The sequence below is a fragment of the Mobula hypostoma genome, chromosome 5 (genome assembly GCF_963921235.1).
Source record: "Mobula hypostoma chromosome 5, sMobHyp1.1, whole genome shotgun sequence".
NCBI lineage: Eukaryota > Metazoa > Chordata > Chondrichthyes > Myliobatiformes > Myliobatidae > Mobula > Mobula hypostoma.
Window position 1 is genome coordinate 34635009 of NC_086101.1, and position 19746 is coordinate 34654754.

At 44.1% G+C, this 19746-nt stretch overlaps 1 protein-coding gene and 1 long non-coding RNA gene across 5 annotated transcripts in view; one reads left to right on the forward strand and one right to left on the reverse strand.

Annotated features, from left to right (window-relative positions):
- The window catches only part of gramd1c (GRAM domain containing 1c), a 59852-nt gene extending 53161 nt beyond the window's left edge, over positions 1-6691 (reverse strand). For 2 of the 4 annotated variants that reach the window (XR_010018012.1, XM_063048351.1), the window contains exon 1: positions 6556-6691. The gene's annotated coding sequence lies outside the window, so the exon portion shown is untranslated. Of the gene's footprint in view, positions 1-3339; positions 3413-6555 lie in introns of those variants that run through there. The other 2 variants (XM_063048353.1, XM_063048354.1) reach the window with 2 other exon arrangements.
- Positions 4978-16573, forward strand: LOC134346755 (uncharacterized). Its single transcript, XR_010018013.1, has 3 exons — positions 4978-5529; positions 6535-6713; positions 16464-16573. It is a non-coding gene; the product is annotated as an uncharacterized LOC134346755 (long non-coding RNA).
- The last annotated feature ends 3173 nt before the right edge of the window (positions 16574-19746 follow it).

Sequence of the window (19746 nt, forward strand, 5' to 3'; positions counted from 1 at the left end):
AGCTGTGTTGATGGTCAGCAAGGAGATGCTGTTACTGATCTGTACAGACTGAAATCTGCCAGTGAGGAAGTCAATATTCCATTTGGAGTGGAGCTTCGTGATAAAGTAATTAGGATTTGTTTAAATTGATATTATGGCTGGCACCGATATGATGGGCCGAAGAACCTGTCCTGTGCTGTTCTCTGTTCTATCTTTGCCAATTGAGAACAGGGGTTCATATCTTTCAGTGAAATCACCTCTCATTTCCAATCAACTCAAGAGGCTCAGAGTCATACAGCACAGCCCAATTCATCCATCCTACAGTGTTGGCCAGCCAGCTTGTCCCACCTGATCTCCAGAGAGGTAAGCAGACTCTCTCTCCTCCCAGTAGAGGTTCATCAGGATCAACGAGGAATGAACCCGGAGAAGCTCTGCTGCTCTCTCTCCGTCACAGGTATCTCCTTCCTCAAGCTCAGAGACTTGAAGGAAGGAAAATTCCAGTTAAGGTCTCACTTGGGCGCTTTGTAGTTGGTGCAAGACTTTTCTACTCCTGCACCAGAATATGAAGGCCAACAAATCGTTTGCCTTCCAAGCCATGTTTTACAACACACTAATACTCAGCAATGCGTACACAAAGACACCCAGCTCCCTCTGACACCAACACCCTTCTGTCCTTCACCACTTGAGAATTAATCTACCTTTCGATTTCTCCTACCAAGGGATGTTCCAAAAGAACGTAAACAAAAGTGGAAAGTAGGCCATTCGGCCCCTCAATGAGGATAGGCTGAGTGAGCTAGGGCTTTTCTCTTTGGAGCAGAGGATGAGAGGAGACTTGACGGAGGTATGATGGGTGACTTGATAGAGGCATACTAGATGAGAAGAGGCATAGATAGAGTGTGCGGTCAGCACCTTTTTCCCAGGGTGGAAATGGCTAATACAAGAGGGCACGATTTGAAGGTGATTGGAGGAAAATATAGGGGAGGGGTAATTTCAGAGGTAGATATATTTCCTTTTACATACAGAGCGGTGGGTGCATGGAATGCATGGCCAGGAGTGGTCATAAGAGGAAGATTCATTGGGGACATTTAAGAGACTCTTAGATAGGTACATGGACGATAGACAAATGGAGGGCTACAGGGGATGAAAGGTTTCGATTGATCTTGGTGTAGGATTAAAAGGCTGGCACAACATTGTGGTCCAAAAGGGCTTTCACTGTGCTGTACTGTTCTATATTCCCTCCACTCTTAAACAATTACTAATGTCCAGTCTGGAGAAACTGCTCTAGAACCCGTGGAACTTCCAGAGCATCCCCTTTCTGCAGAGCTGCCTTCTACAAAACCCCAGGCATGGGGTCCCAGCGATGCATCACCTTTCCCTCTGAATAACTTCTACAACAGTACATTTTCTATTAATGTTAAAACCTCTGGAGCAGGGGCTCCCAACCTGGGATGCACAGACCCCTTGGTTAATGGTAGGGGTCCATGCCATTAAAAAAAAGATTGGGAGTCCCTGCTCAGATGTGTAGCCCATCATAATTCCTGGAGATTCACTGCTTCCTCTGAACAATGTGCTGTCTCTCTGAGCCATTGACCTTTGTTGCTTTAGCTTGTACCACCTCAATGCACTGTTGTAATGAATTGGTCTGTATACAAAACGAGCTTTTCACTACATCTCACTACTGTGGCAACAATAAACCTATTGCAGTTCTTCATTCGCCAGAAGAATGCTTCCCTCCCCTCCCCATGGACCCACATTAACTACTCTTTCCCTGTTCACATATTAGTGAAAGATGGTTTTAAATCTCTTTCTAGCTTTTGTACCATGCCAATACTTTCCTCCTTCTTTATCAATAACTTGTTCCTTTATTTAATTCTGGAATATTCCCAATCCTCAGTCTTCCTGCTTATTTTGATGTCGTTATACAGTTTTACCCTGCCGTTAAATACCTCACCTTCGAAGGGCAATGCCTCAAAAAGGTGTCATCTATCATTAAGGACCCCCACCACTCAGGACATGCCCTCTTCTCATTACTACTGTCAGAGGGTAGGTACAGGAACTTTCAACATTTCAACAACAGCTTCTTGCCCTCCAACTTCAGATTTCTGAATGGACTATGAACCCATGAACACCATATCACTGTTTTTTCTCTCTTGTTGCACTAATTTAATACTTTAATGTTTGTTATTGTAATTAATAGATTTTTAATGTCTTGCACCTTACTGCTGCAAAGCAACACATTTCATGATAATGTCAGTGATAATTAACCTGATTCCGATTGCTTTCATCTAATACCATCTTTAATTTATTTGGTACTCAGTTGTCCATGGAGCAGATTATAACAGTGTTAGCTCTCCCAATACAGTACTCAACATCACAGTGTTCTGCAGCCAATCACCATTTAGATTTAATACATTTATTTTTTCTTGTTGGAAGTGTTCCTTCATTATACACAGTTTGATAGATCTTTGATTAATCTACCTGTCAATATGCCTCTGCAGCCTCCTAACTGTTCACAATATACCTTTTTAACCTATCTACAGTTGAAGTCAGAAGTTTACATACACCTTAGCCAAATACATTTAAAATCAGCTTTTCACAATTCCAGACATTTAATCCTAGAAAACATTCCCTGTCTTAGGTCAGCTAGGATCACTACTTTATTTTAAGAATGTGAGATGTCAGAATAATAGTAGAGAGAATGATTTATTTCAGCTTTTATTTCTTTCATCACTTTCCCAGTGGGTCAGAAGTTTACATACACTTTGTCAGTATTTGGTAGCATTGCCTTTAAATTGTTTAACTTGGGTCAAATGCTTTGGGTAGCCTTCCACAAGCTTCTCACAGTGAGTTGCTGGAATTTTGCTCCATTCCTCTGGACAGAACTGGTGTAACTGAGTCTTACCAAATACTAACTTACTGTGAGAAGCTTGACCCAAGTTAAACAATTTAAAGGCAACGTTTGACCCAAGTTAAACAATTTAAAGGCAATGCTACCAAATACTAACAAAGTGTATGTAAACTTCTGACCCACTGGGAAAGTGATGAAAGAAATAAAAGCTGAAATAAATCATTCTCTCATTCTGACATTTCACATTCTTAAAATGAAGTAGTGATCCTAACTGACCTAAGACAGGGAATGTTTTCTAGGATTAAATGTCAGGAATTGTGAAAAACTGAGTTTAAATGTATTTGGCTAAGGTGTATGAAAACTTCTGACTTCAACTGTACATGTCTCCAGCAGACTGAGCAACCTTGCCTTCATGCCAATTGTACACATAATCACGAAAGTTGAAGCCTTGGCTCCAATGATCCCTGCAGTACCCTGCTCGTTACATCCTGCTGAGATCCAGTTACACTTACTCTCCATTTCCTGTTCTCTAGCCTGTCTTCTCTCCACCAGCAGTCAGTTGCCTCCTCTTCCCAGGCTTCTTATTCCACAATGACGTTGTGTTGCCACACCTCAAATGCCTTTGGGGAAACTGCTGCACAGTCACCGCCCCTTCACTCCACCCACAGCACACGTCCTTTCCCCAGAGCTCCAATAAATTCATTCCTTTCTAACAAAACCCTGTTTTCTTTACCTGACCACATTAAATATTCATGTGAGCCAAAGCAATGCCTTTAATAAAAGCTTCTTATAGCTTCCTTGAGACCTTAAGGTAACTGATCTGCAGTTTCCTGTCTTCTGTCACCTTCACTTTTTGAAATAGAAGTAATTCATTTTCTATTTTTCACCTGAATTTTCTCAAGTCCAGGGAACTTTAGGGAAGTTTAAACCAACACACCAACAGTTTCACCAGACACTTCTTTTTAGACCCTGGGATGAATTTCACCAGGAGCTGAAAACTTGTCCGTCAATTTGCTGAGCACCACTATCCTATTGATTCCTTCCCGTCTCTTCCAGTTCGTGAATTATAGGTGTCTCTGTGATACTATTTACACCTTCTTTAGAGAGGAGGCAAACAGCCTTAGAGTCAGAGGATGACTTGTTTTGATTGTAAGTTCAATTATACCGATGAGGGAACCACAGACCGGACATGACGAGGCCGAAGGGGTAGAGGGGCGAGTTGACAGTTTGGGACGTGATCTCCACCGGGTTTCTGCAGGTTTCTATTGAAGAGATGGGATCTTGGCTGGAATCCTGAAATTACGTCCTCCGTTCTGAGTGCTGGTGGGATTCACTGCAGTCAAAATGGCTGAGGAGGCTTTTCTTCTCCCTGTAAATCTCTTGCCATGTCGCAGTTTAGATTAGGCATCTATTTCAGGAATTTGGACCAGATATGATTGAACACACAAAGGAGTTGCCTAAACATAAGGAAGAGCTGGCAGTCAAGGGCATTGCAATCATCTTGCTTATCTGGCCAATGGGACTGGAGGATCATGTGCAGAGAGTGTTGTCATTGATAGAAGAGGCTGTTCCTCCAGTGCCTAGAGTAATGGTGTTCACTGCTGCTCAAGAGACTACCAGCTGTGCCAAGCCTGACCATTTGCTCCTCGAATAAAGTCTGTGCTGGCATGTTAGTGGGGAATGTATTCATTGATGTCAGTCCCAGAAACATAGCTCCTGAGATACAGTACTGTGTAAAAGTCTTAGGCACATATATATAGCTAGGGTGCCCGAGACTTTTGCACAGTACTGTATTTGTCATCGTGGTGCGGACAGCAAGTTTGTAAATCAGGTCAGAACAAAGGTTGTTGGGAATGGTGAGGGTGGAGAGCTGTGGGAGGGGTGTGCGACAGGTGGTAGAGGAGTGGTGCAGGTGCAGACACACCCAGCCCTGAGACACCAGGCAAGGTCACTTGTTTCCGAATAATTGGTTTATTGATCATTACGCAATGTCTCTCTGGTGCTTCCCGCTCCCTCCCCTCTCCCCTCCACTTTTTCCAACCATGATTTCCCTCTCCCTGCCCCCTTCCCACTCTCAGTCCACAATGCAGACCCATTCCAGAATCAGGTTTATCATCACTCACATGTCATGAAATTTGTTTTTTTTTGTGGCAGTATTACAGTGAGGTACATAAAATTACCACAGTATTATGCCAAAGTCTTAGGCACCCTAGCAATATACATGTGACTAAGCCTTCCACACAGTACTGTATCAGAAATGGCTCTCAAGTTTTGGGTCTGATCATAGACCTCTGTTTACAGATAGTGCCACTTGGCAAAAGGGGCTGGTTGGTAGAGGTCATTATTTACCGATGACTCATTCACTGGAGTATACTCAGTGATTCAGAACTTAGCATCTGACCTTGCACTCAAGCACATTGACCTTGGCAGCGGTAACCCTGGCGACAGAGAGGAGGTAACCACAGATTTTCCCATCTCCCGTTGATTAGCTCCACTCCAGTGGGGATATTGTGGAGGGAAGGGAGTACTGTGAGGGGCACCTTGGGGCAAGGTCTTGTTTGACCCACTGGTAGACCTGTTTTCATGACCCAATGGCTGCAATTTCTCTCAACGTGGTAGATTAAGAAAATCCAAGATGGTGGACAACTGGTTGACATCCACGCACATTCGGGGACAGGCCGAACAACGCCATCGTGCCTCAGGTTTGTGCTCCAGACTCAAAAAGCAGGATCCAGAGAATAAACACAACAGAGTCTGCAGATGCTGGAAATCCAGAGTAAAACATTCACACCAAATATTAAAGGAACTCAGCAGGTCAGGCAACATCAATGAATGTCCTGATGTAGGATCTCAGGCTGAAGCATCGACTCCATCGATGCTGCCAGGCCTGCCGAGCTTCCCCAGCATTTTGTGTGAGTGTTGCCGTGGATCTATAGGATGTTCCTAATGAGGACACCACAAAAAACGGGAAGTTCTCTGCTGTGAAGGGAGTAATAGATGCGGTTCGTTCGACCTAAGTGTTAGAGTATGGATTCGGTTCGATGGAGTGAAAACATAAACAGACACAGAACAAAGTGCGCCACACGTTCCAGAATGGTGTTTGCAACTAACACACACAGTCATTTCATTTGAACAAAAGGAACCATTTCAGCATTAAATGAACCTGCTGGCAGCAGTTCTCCCGGTGACAACTCTGCCATATTTAAAACGTGCAAATGAACATAAGTCGCTTCTAAACCCACGTAATAATCGCCACAAACAGCAAAGTACCCTTCGTGCACTCCGATATTACATTCTCTCGATAATTCTCAGAAGCACGCGAAATAAAATGCCTCAAACAGCCGCGAGGGAGTGTTTACACGAAGGGATTGATGCATCAAATAGCAGCCCTACTTGCCACCTGGATACCTGATCAATCTGTTCCGTTGAGCCCCGGTAGAGGAGCGTGCCCCTCACACAGTCCCTGAACCTATCCCTAACTTGTCCCTATCAGGCAAGTTGTAGTGCAAATGAAGCACCAGTTCTAAAGTCTCCCCAACTTCAAGGACTCCACAACCTCACAAAAGACAAGCCAGTCTTTATCATGAGTCAGGCTAAAATACGGAAACATCATTAAACACCTATAGAACACACATCAAGCCACTTAAACTTGCAAATTAACAACAGTAAGTTTAGCAAAGCGTTAAGATTCTTTCATTTCTCTTCAGATCGTATAAGCCTGTGTTTACCTGGGCGGCTGCGTACCTTGACGCGACCTGCCGTCCCTCACCCACACAACAGCGACCGCGGCAGACCTGCTGAATATGGAAGCGAAGTTGTCGTGGGAGGTTTATAAGGGTCAAAGTTCAGAGTGGTGCCGCCGTTTCCTGTAGTGTGGAGAGTTCAGGTAGGTCCAGGTTGGTGGGTGTGTGGAGAGTTCAGGTAGACCCAGGTTGGTGGGTGTGTGGTGACACAGCAGCACCGCCCCAACCTTCACTTCAGCCAACGGATGAAGTCCTTTAACCACTTGTGATAAAATATCTTGTTGAGGCTGTACTTTCTATTGTCTCTTAAAGTAAACGTGGCTGAACCAGTTTCCTGACTTTTAAATGAAAAGTCTTATCATTTTTTAAAGAATGATTTATTTTAACAAGCTGATATTTAAAAGTTGAACCGTGTTAAGTGTCAAAACAATTTTTTTTAAAAAAGCTTTGAGAATATAATCTATTGTGATAAACGAGATTGTCATTACCTACACACAAGCCTATTGGTAATTGGTGAAGTATTGAAACAGATTGAGCTAATATTGGGCAGGTTGCAGTTGTGATATTTACAGTCTAATTTTCCTTTGTTTGAAGTCAGGTGTGCCTGAAAGTTCCTTTGGCAGGAAATCCTCTAATTGTTTTCCCTAATCAAAGCAAACAGTACCAGCGTCAGTTCAAATCTTGCCTGAGCAGCATTCAGGAGTTCTGAATAGTCTCTCCTATCAGGTACAGAGACATTCAGACCTTCACCCACTTCAAACCCTCCCCCCATGTATAGATCTCAAACCAGAGGCTGGCACCAGCAGGCTGTTAAATCAGGACACCTGTCCTGCATTACTTTAGTCCAACTGTACTGGATCATCAATCACAGTCTACCATTATAAACTCAAGAGATTCTACAAATGCTGAAAATCTTATTCAACACACACAAAATGGCGGTGGAACTCAGCAGGTCAGGCAGTATCTGTGGAGGGGAATGAACAGCTGATGTTTGAAGCTGAGGTCCTTCATCAGGACTGGAAAGGAAGTGGAGAGGGAGGGGGCAGAAGCCAGAGTATGCAGGGGAAAGAGGTATGTGATGAATGAGTGGGTGGGGGCAGGGGGAGAAATGAAGCAAGAAGCGGGGGGGGGAATAGGTGGAAGAGGTAAAGGGCTGAAGAAGAAGAAATCTGATAAGAGAGATTCAAAGTATATTTATTATCAAGGAATATATAAATTATACACCTGGAGATTTGTTTGCTTATAGGCAGCCACAAAGCAAGAAACCCAAAAGAACCCAATTTAAAAAAAGACTATTACCAATGCACAGAGAAAGAAAGAAAAACACACATGTGTACACACACACACACACACACACACACACACACACACACACACACACACACACACCATGCAAACAACAGCATTCCAAACCAGATTGAGTCCATCAATCTGCTCCTTGGAGCATCTGGAGTAGGCCCAAACCCTGAACCTCAGTTCATCATGTTAGCCAGGCAAAAACACCAAAACACCAAAAAGCAGCCGCTGGAGACACTCGCAGCCTCGTTGCTGCAGAGAGGAATGGACATCACAAGGGAGTGAGCAAAGTCAGACTGACTGATTCAGATCATGCAAGAAGGGGAAGGAGGAGGGGAAATAGAGGTGATGAGCAGGTGGGGAGAAGAGGTGGAAGGGGAACTACAAAGAGGAATGGGAAAAGAACAAGGGAGGGGGAAGAGGTTACTGGAAGTTAGAGAAACCAATGTTCATGATATCAGGTTGGAGACTATCCAGGTGGAATATGAGGTGTTTCTCCTCCAACCTGCCTTGGGCCTCATTGTCTCCATAGTGGAGGCCATGGACTGACATGTCAGAATGGGAATGGGCAGTCAAATTGAAATGGGTAGCTGCTTTCACCGAACCACAGCAGAACCACAGTTCCTCTTCCCACAGATCCTGCCTGCCCCGCTGAATGTTTCCTGGATACATCACATGTTGTCCGCTCACTGACGTACATGGTTTTTTTCCAATACTCTTTGCTGGGATTGGGTGTCATTGTCCAGGCCAAACCCTATTGCCTACCTCGAAGTACACCTTAGGAAGATGGGGTGAGTAACCTGAACCGCTACTGTCTGTCCAGTAAAGGTTCTCCCTCTGTGCTAGCTTGGAGGAGCAACACCTTGTATCCCGCCTGGGTAGCCTCCAACTGATGGCATGAATATCGATTTCTGCTTCTGGTAAAAACATTCCCTCCCCCCCTCCTATTCTCCACTCGTCCCTCTTACCTCTTCCCACCTGCCTATTGCCTCCCTCTGGGTCCTCTCCTCCTTCCCTTTCTCCTATGGTCCACTCTCCTCTCCTATCAGACCCCTTCTTCTCCAGCTCCTTATCTTTCCAACTTACCTGGCTTCACCAATCACCTCCTTACCCACTCCCCCCAACTTTTTATTCTGGCATCCTCCCCCTTCCTTTTCAGTCCTGAAGAAGGGCCTCGGCCCGAAACATCGGCTGTTTCTTCATTTCCATAGATGCCGCCTGACCGCCCTCCTGCGTCTTGTGTATGTCGGTGGGAACTATGTTCCAGGATTTAGACCCAATGACTGGCGATATAATTCCAAGTTAAGACATGCCTTGGAGGGAGTCCTTTGGCTGGTGCTGTTCTCATGTGAATGTTGACTTGGTCTTCCTGATTGTAGAGAGTGGAGGGAATGGGGTGCTGACAGAATAACCTGGGTGATTAAACACTGTGCATTATCAAGGCAGTGCACACTGCAGTCATTTTTTGTTGTTAAGTAGTTGAATCCTGCATTTTGACCCCACCATTCTCTGCCAATACATGGTTCCATCATATAAATCAGTTTATTATTGACGCAGGTACTAAGGTCTTGTATACCGTCCATACAAATCATTTCATCACATCAATCCATTGAGGTAGTACAAGGGAAAACAATAGCAGAATGCAGAATAAAGTGCTACATTTACGGAGAAAGTGCAGTGCAGACAGACAATAATTGTGAGGTCAAGAATCTATCTAGGGAACCATTCAATAGTCTCCTAACAGCGGGATAGAAGCGGTCCTTGAGCCTGAAGGTACGTGAAAGAGAGAGCATATTTCAATTATTGTGGGCTGTTTGTTGACTGGTCCTCAATCCATATTATGTTCTCTTTATCCCAGACTTATGAGCTTCACATTTGAACAACACAGGCTGTGGAAGTCTGGTAAATCATTTTCAGCTCTCTGATGAGAACAAATAGCAAAGAAAACACAAATTAACCTTCTGCTAAACAGCCTGTAAAGCAGGGAACCAGAAATGAAACCGCCCAACCTCCCAATCTTCTGTCCTTGCTGATAGCTTTGTAAGTCAAGTTAATCATTACCTGCACAATTTCAAAGTCAGCCTTAACCAGGCATTTTTTTTAAAGATTGTTAACTTCCAGATTTAACAAAAGAGTCAAAAGGTCGGCTTAGTTTCTCAAACAGTTCAGAGGAAACTTGGTAATGGATAATGGAACATTGCTCTCACTGTATTTTGAAACCAATCTACTCATCTTGTGTTGTGTTTGGGGAAAAAGAGAATATGTGGCACTGCTTTTTAAGTTCGAGCATTAGACGCACGATCAGTACTTTGCCACTCTGCTTTGGATTTTGTGAATTCCAATGGCAAGGTCATGAAAGTGTGGAATAAGTTATCAATGGCAAACAAATACTGACTAAAAACAAGAAGTTACACAGGTGCTGGAAATCCAGAGCAACATACCCAAAAAGGGTGAGCAATTTTAAGCTTCTGTCTGCCAACATCTCTGAAGATCTATCCTGGGCCCAACATATTAATGTATTTACAAAGAAGGCTCGACAGCAGCTATATTTCATTAGGAGATTTAGTTTGTCACCAAAGACACTCGCAATTTTCTACAGATGTAGTGTGGAGAGTATTCTAACTGGCTGCATCACTGTCTGGTATGGGGGGGGATACTACTGCACAGGATGGAAATAAGCAGAACATCTTCAAGGATCAACTACGCCATGCCTACCATCAGGGAGGAGGTACAGGAGCCTGGAGGCACACACTCAATGATTCAGGAATAAATCTGATTTCTAAATGAACCATTGAACACTATCTCACCACTTGTCCCCCCTTTTTGCACTGCTTATGACTTAACTTTTTAAATAAATATATATGTACACTTCCTGTAATTTACATGTTTTATTATTATGTATTGTACTATATTACTGCCGCAAAACAACAAATTTCATGACACATGCCAGTGATATTAAACCTGATTCTGATTCTGAGAAACTCAGCGGGTCAGGCAGCATCTATGGGGAGGAATAAACGGTTGATATTTTGGACCGAGACCCTTGATTAGGACTAGCACTGACAAACGAACAGGGTAAATTTGCTGACGATACAACCATTGTTGGTAGAATCTCAGGTGGTGAAGAGAAGGCATACGGGAGTGAGATATGCCAACTAGTGGAATGGTGCCACAGCAACGACCTGGCACTCAATGTCAGTAAGATGAAAGAGCTGATTGTGGAGTTCGGGAAGGGTAAGACAAAGGAGCACACACCAATCTTCATAGAGGGATCAGAAGTGGAGAGAGCGAGCAGTTTCAAGTTCCTGGGTGTCAAGATCTCTGAGGATCCAACCTGGTCCCAACATATCAATATAGTTATAAAGAAGGCAAGACAGCGGCTATACTTTATTAGGAGCTTGAAGAGCTTTGGCATGTGAACAAATACACTCAAAAACCTTTATAGTTGTACTGTGGAGAGCATTCTGACAGGCTGCATCACTGTCTGGTATGGGGAGTGGGGGCTGCTACTGCAGAGGATCGAAAGAAGCCGCAGAAGGTTGTAAATCTAGTCAGTTCCATCTTGGGTACTAGCCTGCACAAGGGAGCGGTGTCTCAGAAAGGCAGCGTCCATTATTAAGGACCTCCAGCACCCAGGGTATGCCCTTTTCTCACTGTTACCATCAGGTAGGAGGTACAGAAGCCTGAAGGCACACACTCAGCGATTCAGGAACAGCTTCTTCCCCTCTGCCATCCAATCCCTAAATAGACATTGAACCCTTGGACGCTACCTCACCTTTTTTAATATACAGTATTTCTGTCTTTTTGCACATTTTTAAAATCTATTCAATATACATATGCTGTAATTTATTAATTATTATTTATTTTTTTCTCTTCTATATTATGTATTGCATTGAACTGCTGCTGCTAAGTAACAAATTTCACATCACACGCCGGTGATAATAAACCTGATTCGGATTCTGATTCTGAAGTTGTTGGGCTGTGCCACTGCAGGAAGATCCATGGTGCTTCATTCCTTAGGTATCAGGAAGGATTACTCTTCTTTATGAGACAAAATATCTAAAAACAGAGACAATGTTGGAAACACTCAGCAGGCCGGGCAGCATCTGTACAAGGACAAGATGTTCATGTTTCAGTCTGAACTGGGAAACTTTCTGAAGAAGGATCTCCAGCCTGAAGCATGAACTGATTGCAGATGAGGTACACTTTGAATTGCTTTCATTCCCTCTCCCCAGATACTGCCTGAGTTATTGTTTCCAGCATCTGTAGATGTTTAATTTTCATAATTCATAGTTAATACTTAGTACTGTGTACTCTTTCTGCTACACATCCTTAGACATTAAAGACCTGAAATCGTCTGAGCATTTCATCCCTGGCTGGAGAGCATTCAGCTGCAAGAACTCTCTGAAAAGTTTTCCATCTCTGTATCTCTAGCTCTCTCCTCTGTGAGCAACAATGCTTTCAGTTACCTGCCCTGTCGTCACCTTTTATGATTCAGTGACAAATTTAATTTGATGCCATTCCTATGAAATGCTGGTGCTGTTATAAAAGTGATCTATAAAATTCAACCCTAATGAGCACAAGCTCAGAGTCATCTCAGACGTTTCAGAACTTGAGGGCAAGGTGGGGAAGGTCCACCACTATAACCAGTTAACTTAGATAACCTATACACCAAATTTATACTGCAGAAACAACTACCTTCTCGCTGCTACCATGTAGAAGGAGGTACTGGAGCCTTAGGTCCCACACCACCAGGTTCAGAAATAGTTATTACCCTTCAACCATTAGGCTCCTGAGCCAGTGTGGACATCATCACTCACCACAACACTAAGCCGATCACTGAACACAACTTATGGACTTACTTTCAAAGACTCTACAACTCATGTACTTAGTGTTGTTTATCTCTTACTATTATTTGTGTTTTTCGTATCTGCTCAGTTTGTCTTCTTTTGCACATTAGTTGCTTGGTAGTCTTTGTGTGTAGTTTCTCATTGATTCTATTGTATTTCTATATTCTACTGTGAATGCCTGCAAGAAAATGCATTTGAGGAATTCATCTGAATGATGTGTAACAACTTTGATAATAAATTTACCTCAAACAGTCTAACGGGAGGGGGTTGTCACTTCCCCAGCTATAGGTTGACTCATTATAGAGCCTAATGGTTGAGGGTAAGAATCACCTCATACAGCACTCTTTGAAGCAGCACAGTTGTCTTAGTCTGTTACTAAAAGTGTTCCTCTTTTCAGCTAAGATGGCATGCAGCAGGTGAGAAACATCGTCCAGAATTGCCAAGATTTTTAGTAGGGTCCTTTGTTCTATCGCACCCTCTAGTGTGTCCAGTTTGACTCCTTTAAGAAAGCCAGCCTTGCTAATCAGTTTATTGAGCCTGTTGGCATCACCCATGCTGATGCCATTGCCCCAGCATACTATCACATAGGAAATGCACAGGTGATAACAGCTGGTAGAACATGTGAAGGAGAGGCCTGCAGACTCCAAAGGACCTCAGTCTCCCCAGGAAGTAGAGGCAACTCTGGCCCTTCTTGTATACAACCTCTGTGTTGGTGCTCCACTCAAGTCTGTTATCCAGGTGCACCCCAGGTACATGTAGGTCCTCACCACATCCATGTCCTCACCATCAATAGTAACAGGGAGCAGTGCAGGCTTGGTCTTCCTAAAGTCCATCACCATCTCCTTTGTCTGACTGATGTTGAACTGCAGATGATTCAGCTTGCACCATTTGACAAAGTCCTCCACCAGACCCTGTCTTCATCCTCCCGTCCTCCCTTTATACACCCAAGTATTGCTGAGTCAACAGAGGATTTCTGCAGATGACATGACTCAGTGTTTTATCTAAAGTCTGATGTATACAGGGTAAACAGGAAGGGAGCCAGTACAGCCCTCTGTGGGGCCCCAGTGCTGCTTATAGCCATGTCTGACACACAGCTCTGAAGCCTCACAAACTGTGGTCTGCCAGTCAGGTAGTCCATTATCCAGGATACAATGGAACCTGCATTGAATGGAGCTTTTCCCCCAGCAATGAGGGCTGTATGGTATTGGAGGTACTTGAGAAATTGAAAAAACATGATCCTGACTGCTGCCCTGCTTATCCAAATGGGAGAGACTGTAATCGGTTCAGCATCGTACAGTCCTGATTTTACGTGACTCTGAGTCCAAGGCATCTGTGGACAACCTTTCCCCGACCTTCACATCCAGGACATGGGAGATGAATGAGAAGTAAGAACAAAAGATTTTAAATTACTCTTGTGGTCACCTTATCTGCACCTAATAAAGGAGCTACTGAGTGTATGTTCATAGTTTTCTGCTGCTGTAGTCCAAAGCTTCATGAATTTCCAATGTGTTGTGCGTTCGGAGATGCTCTTCTGCACACCACCGTTGTAATGCGTGTTTCTTTGAGTTACTGTCGCCTTCCTGTCAGCTTGAACCAGACTGGCCATTCTCCTCTGACCTCTCAAAAACAAAGTGTTTTTGCCCCAGAACTGCCACTCGCTGGATGTTTTTTTTTTGTTTTTCGCACCATTCTCTGTAAACTCAAGTTCAGAGGTTCCCATCCTTGGTTAATGGTAGAGGTTGGGAACTCCTACTCTAGACACCATTGTGGGTGAAAATCCCAGGAGATCAGCAGTTTCTGAGATACTCAAACCACCCCGACTGGCACCAACAATCATCATGGTCAAAGTCATTTGGATCACATTTCTTCCCCATTCTGATGTTTGGTCTGAACAACAACTGACCATTTTGGCATGTTTCTATGCATTGAGTTGCTGCCACTTGATTGGATATTTGCAGTAAGGAACAGGTGTACAGGTGTGCTGAATAAAGACACCACTGAGGTTGGATTGTGTCTTACCATTTACTAATTGCGAAGTCAACTAATTACTAATAAAGTGTAATTAAAGTGTTGCAATCATAACAAGAGGAACAAGCAGACAAGTCTTTGTCAGTAGCAGTCCAGTGAACAGATACTGACCCAGAGGTCGGTTCCCCATCAGTAGGACAATATACACTGTGTAGAAGCGGATAGATGGAGCTCCTCAGCCTGGGAAGGCAGTCCATCTGAGAGAGGGAAAACTCTGATTTCAAACCTCCACTGTCTTGCGGCCATACCCACTCATGGGAAAGGCTTCTGGAGTAAACCTCGAGGATAAATCCGGAGCTGGAGTCCCTAAGGCGGTCCGACGTTGTCTTCAACCTTGATCTGGCAGCTCCTGCGACGACACTGGTGCCAAGCTGTATTGACCCTTGCCCTTCCCTTGGACAACATTGGTGTCGTGGAGAGGGGAGACTTGCTGCATGGGCAACTGACGGTCTTCCATGCATACTTGCCCAGGTCTGCGTCCTGGAGAGGACACGCCTTTCCAGGCGCAGATGCATGGTCTCGCGAGACTAACGGATGTCACCACCAGAAGTGGGTTGAAACTGCAGTTCTCTGCTGAACTTTGTCTCCACTCTCAAAGGTGACAGGGTCGTCCAGGAGCTGCAGCTGACCACTGATAATAACAGTTAGCAGCAGCAGCAGCTGAGCTGAGGTTGTGGGAGTGTAAACCAGCTGGAGACACTCCTGTAAGCTGCTGTGGTGTCCTGGGTAAGGAAGATAGGGCTCCCTCCCAGTCACACAGAGCCCTCCTTCCAACCTGCACTACACTATGATTGATTTTGGAGTAAGATTCAGGAGTCTTGGGTTCTGTTTGCCTGTGGACTCATTTTTGGAAGACTCTGCGGTTCAGGTTACATGTGCTTCTGGATTCTGGTTACTCTTTTTTTTCTATTTTGTGCTATTTGATTGGGGCACCTTGGAGCAGACAGGCTCTAAGGCCAGCAGTCAACATGCTAGAGTGAGCTGATCTGAGCTAAACTGAGCTTCCCTAGGCTGTTTCGAGGACTCTGCAGATCGATATGTAATGTTCTGTGTGTTGTTCACTCACTTTAGCCGTTGGCATGATTTGTTCTTTTTTCACTTATTGGGTGTTGGATGCTTCCTTTGAATGGCATTTCTTTGTTTTGTGTCTGCTAACGGGAGGACGGATCTTGGGGATGTGTTCTGCATCTACACTCTGACAATAAATGTATCCTGAATCTTCGATTCCTGAGGGATGGTCATCACAGTATGAATTTGACACACCGTGCTGACAGAGAAATGCTGAGGGGGTTAAGGATGCATTTGGTCAGGCAAGTGGGCTACAGGCTTCAACCTGACTTTGTGGGTATGAGGGGTGAGCTCCGGTGGGGGGGGGGGTGGATTAATCTCACTTTGTGGGTATGGGTGGTGAGCTCCATGGGGTGGGGGTTTAATCTCACTTCGTGGGTATGAGGGGCGAGCTCCAGGGGGGGGGGGGTTTAATCTCACTTCATGGGGGGGTTCAATCTCTCTTCGTGGGTATGAGAGGCGAGCTCCATGTGTGGGAAATGATTGGCAGCTGGAATTGGATTTGGGGTAGGAAGCTGGTGGACGAGAAGCCCGGTGTGTTGTTCAGTGCAGGGCAGGGCATCAGTTCAGCTCCACGGATCCTGCGAGTACTGACGGGAAGTTAGCATGTTGCAGAGTAATGGTCTGATTCTGCTCTTCTTTACGTTTCAGGCAACAGAGAAATTCTGTACCATGCCGTTCCTGAATTGCACAGTGAGGCACCCAGGAACAGTTACCGCCATCGGGTGATTAAATCCCTGGAGCTCTTCACAAATAAATTCGTCAACATAGGCACATTTAGTCATTATTCTGACTTTGAGGACATTTTAATGCACAGACCTGGCTGCTCTGTGATGCCCTGCTGTCTTTAGCTATCAGCTAGAGCTATGTTAACACCAGACTCTCTGCCTCACTAGGATCACCAGGTTATTCGGCACTCCCCTGACAAATGGTTCATCCGTTCTGTGCTTGGTCTACCGGACTAAGTATTTACATAAGAACATAAGGATTGGGAGCAGGAGCCAGCCATCTGGCTGACCAAGCCTGCTCCACCATTCAATGAGATCATGGCTGATCTGGCCATGGACTCATCTCCACCTATCTGCTTGCTCCCCATAACCCTTAACTCCCCTTCTATCCAAAAATCTATCCAACCTTGTCTTAAATATATTTACTGAGGTAGCCTCCACTGCTTCATTGAGCAGAGAATTCCACAGATTCACCACTCTCTGGGAAAAGCAGTTCCTCCTCACCTTCATCCTAAGTCTACTCCCCCGAATCCTGAGGCTATGTCCCCTCATTCTAGTCTCACCTACCAGTGGAAACAACTTTCCTGCCTCTATCTTATCTATCCCTTTCATAATTTTATATACTTTGCGTATCCCTTGTTTTCCTTTGCCTATTTCCTTCGATCTATTTATTTCTCAGTCATTTCAGTGAAGTCACGCTCCCTCGCTGTCTGGTCATGGAGTTCCACCTGAATGAATGAGTTCACTGATCTCACATTACTCTGGCCGTGGATAATTTTAGAATGCAGGAGTTCTAGATCACTTTACCTGCAGTGGAGATGGGATCACTCGCACCATGAGGAGCAGATGGGCCAATGTAATATGTGGTTCCAGTACCTACTTCCATATAGACAACCCTGTAAAATTCAGTCTACTGCCATTGAAGCTAACAAGCTGAAATATTGTGTGTGTTGATAAAAGTCCGGATTTTGCAGTATCTGTGTAGAAAACTCACTCAGCAGAAACCTAGTCTGTTCCCAGTGCACTTTGTATTCGAGCTGTATGAGCAGGTGTGCTGAGGCAGTAAACAGGAAAGATGTAAAATTGCAAATGCCACTCTACTCTTTCAGAAGAGAGACCAGAGGCAGGAAATGATAGGCCTGTTAGCCTGACTTCAGTGTTTGGGGAGATAGTTAAGGATGTGGTTTCGGGGTACTTGGAGGCACCTGACAAAATCGGCCAAAGTCAGCATGGTTTCCTTAAGGGGGAGTATTGCCCGACGAACCTGTTGAAAATTTTTGAGGAAATAACAGGCAGGATAGACAAAGGAGAACAAATGGATATTAGATAAAGGAGAGTCCATGGATGTTGTTTATTTGGAGTTTCAGAAGGCCTTTGTAATGTATGGATCTATTTCTTTTAAGGCAATGACGCCCAACCCCTTAGCACTATGTATCGATCTGTCTATGCAAGTGTATTGTTTTCTTTCTCTCTCCTGCTGCAATGTCAAAACACCAGTTAAAGACATCTCCTGTGGGCATGATTTTATTTAATATATATGTAGTTGTGCACCACCACAACAAATTTGCGAGGAGTACGAACCTGAATGTCAGAAAATATCACGAACTGCACCCACAGTTATGGCATGATTACGGGAGGAAACAGAGTTAAACAGCACGAGACGACCGTCACAGATGCTAACAAACGCGTGAGTACAGTGCATAGTAACAGTGAATGACATGCTGAATTTAATGTCAAAGTAACGTGGCAATGGAAAGTTGAAAAATTTGACAGCACTAATGAAGACTGGGAATTGTATATCGCGAGGGTTGAGTTGTATTGTAACGTAAACAACATGGAGGAGTAAAAGAAAGCCCCTGCACTTCCTAGCTTAATGGGTGCAAGGACATACAGTCTCTTATGCAACCTAGTAACTCCCGAAAAGCCAGCAAGCAAGATGTTCAACGAAATTGTTACAATTTTACAAATTCACTTGAGCCCTAAACTGCTGGTAACAGCTGAGAAGTTTAGATTTAACAAAAGGAACCAGTCAAAAGATAAAGCATTTATGAATACATTGCAGAACTGTGCAAACTTTCCCAGAACTGTAACTTTAGAGATGGACTTTCTGATGCATTAAGGGTCAGGCTTGTATGTGGCATGCATTGTCAAAGCACTCAAACGAAGCTACTGGCAGAAAGAGACCTAACCTTAAAAAAGGCATTGACCATTGCAATATCATTAGAGACTGCAGCAAAGGATGCAGCAAAACTACAGAAAAGGAGGTTAGAATGTGAAATGCACGAAATGTATCTGAATGATGCAAAAAAGCCAAACATGTTGTCAATGTGGCAAACCCTCCCATGATGCAAATGACTGTTGGCTCAAAGAAAAAGTCTGCAGAAAGTGTCATAGGAAAGGTCACACAGAGAGAGTGTGCTTTTTGTCTGCCCTGCACAACCAAGTGAAAAGCCTTAAACACAAAACTAAGCAAATGCATAAAGTTACCGAATGTGAAACAGAATCAGACAACATAGAGTCTGACTAAGGTGAATTGTCATGCCTAGAACTGCAGAGAACAACTGAAGCAGATCACAAAATCATTTGGATCACAATAGATGTGTTCAGTGTAAAACTGAAAATGGAGCTGGGTACAGGGTCATTTTTGTCCATAATTCCAGAGGTTGACTATAAGACTGTTTTCTAAGATACAATTAGAGAAGACCTCAGTGATGCTAAAGACTTACACAGGCAAAAAAATTGTTCCCCAAAGGCAAACTGAACAAACTGAAGGTAAATGTGACACCCACCTTAGAACTTTATGTGGAGGGCTAGCACTTTTCAGACATGAATTGTGGAGAAAAACCCAACTAGATTGGCACTCAGTCAAAGCTCTCAGTGTGGCATCAACAGGCAACAGTAGCACAAATGGTAGCACAAACCAGACACTGACACAGCTGCTTAATGCTAATGAGAATGTGTTTAATAAGAAAACTCAAAGGCACAAAACCAGAATTAAACTCGGTGATACAGCATGTATAAAGCATGTCCAGTGCCTCGCGCACTCCATCCTAAAGTGTTGCTCAACTGCAGAGTTTGGAGGCGTCTGGAATTCTCTTCAAGGTTGAATGGAGTGACTGGACCATGCCCATTGTCCTGGTGATCAATGAAAGGGAAGGCCGGACCTGTTTGCATAGGTGGGGATTTCAAGGTGAGCATCAACCCAG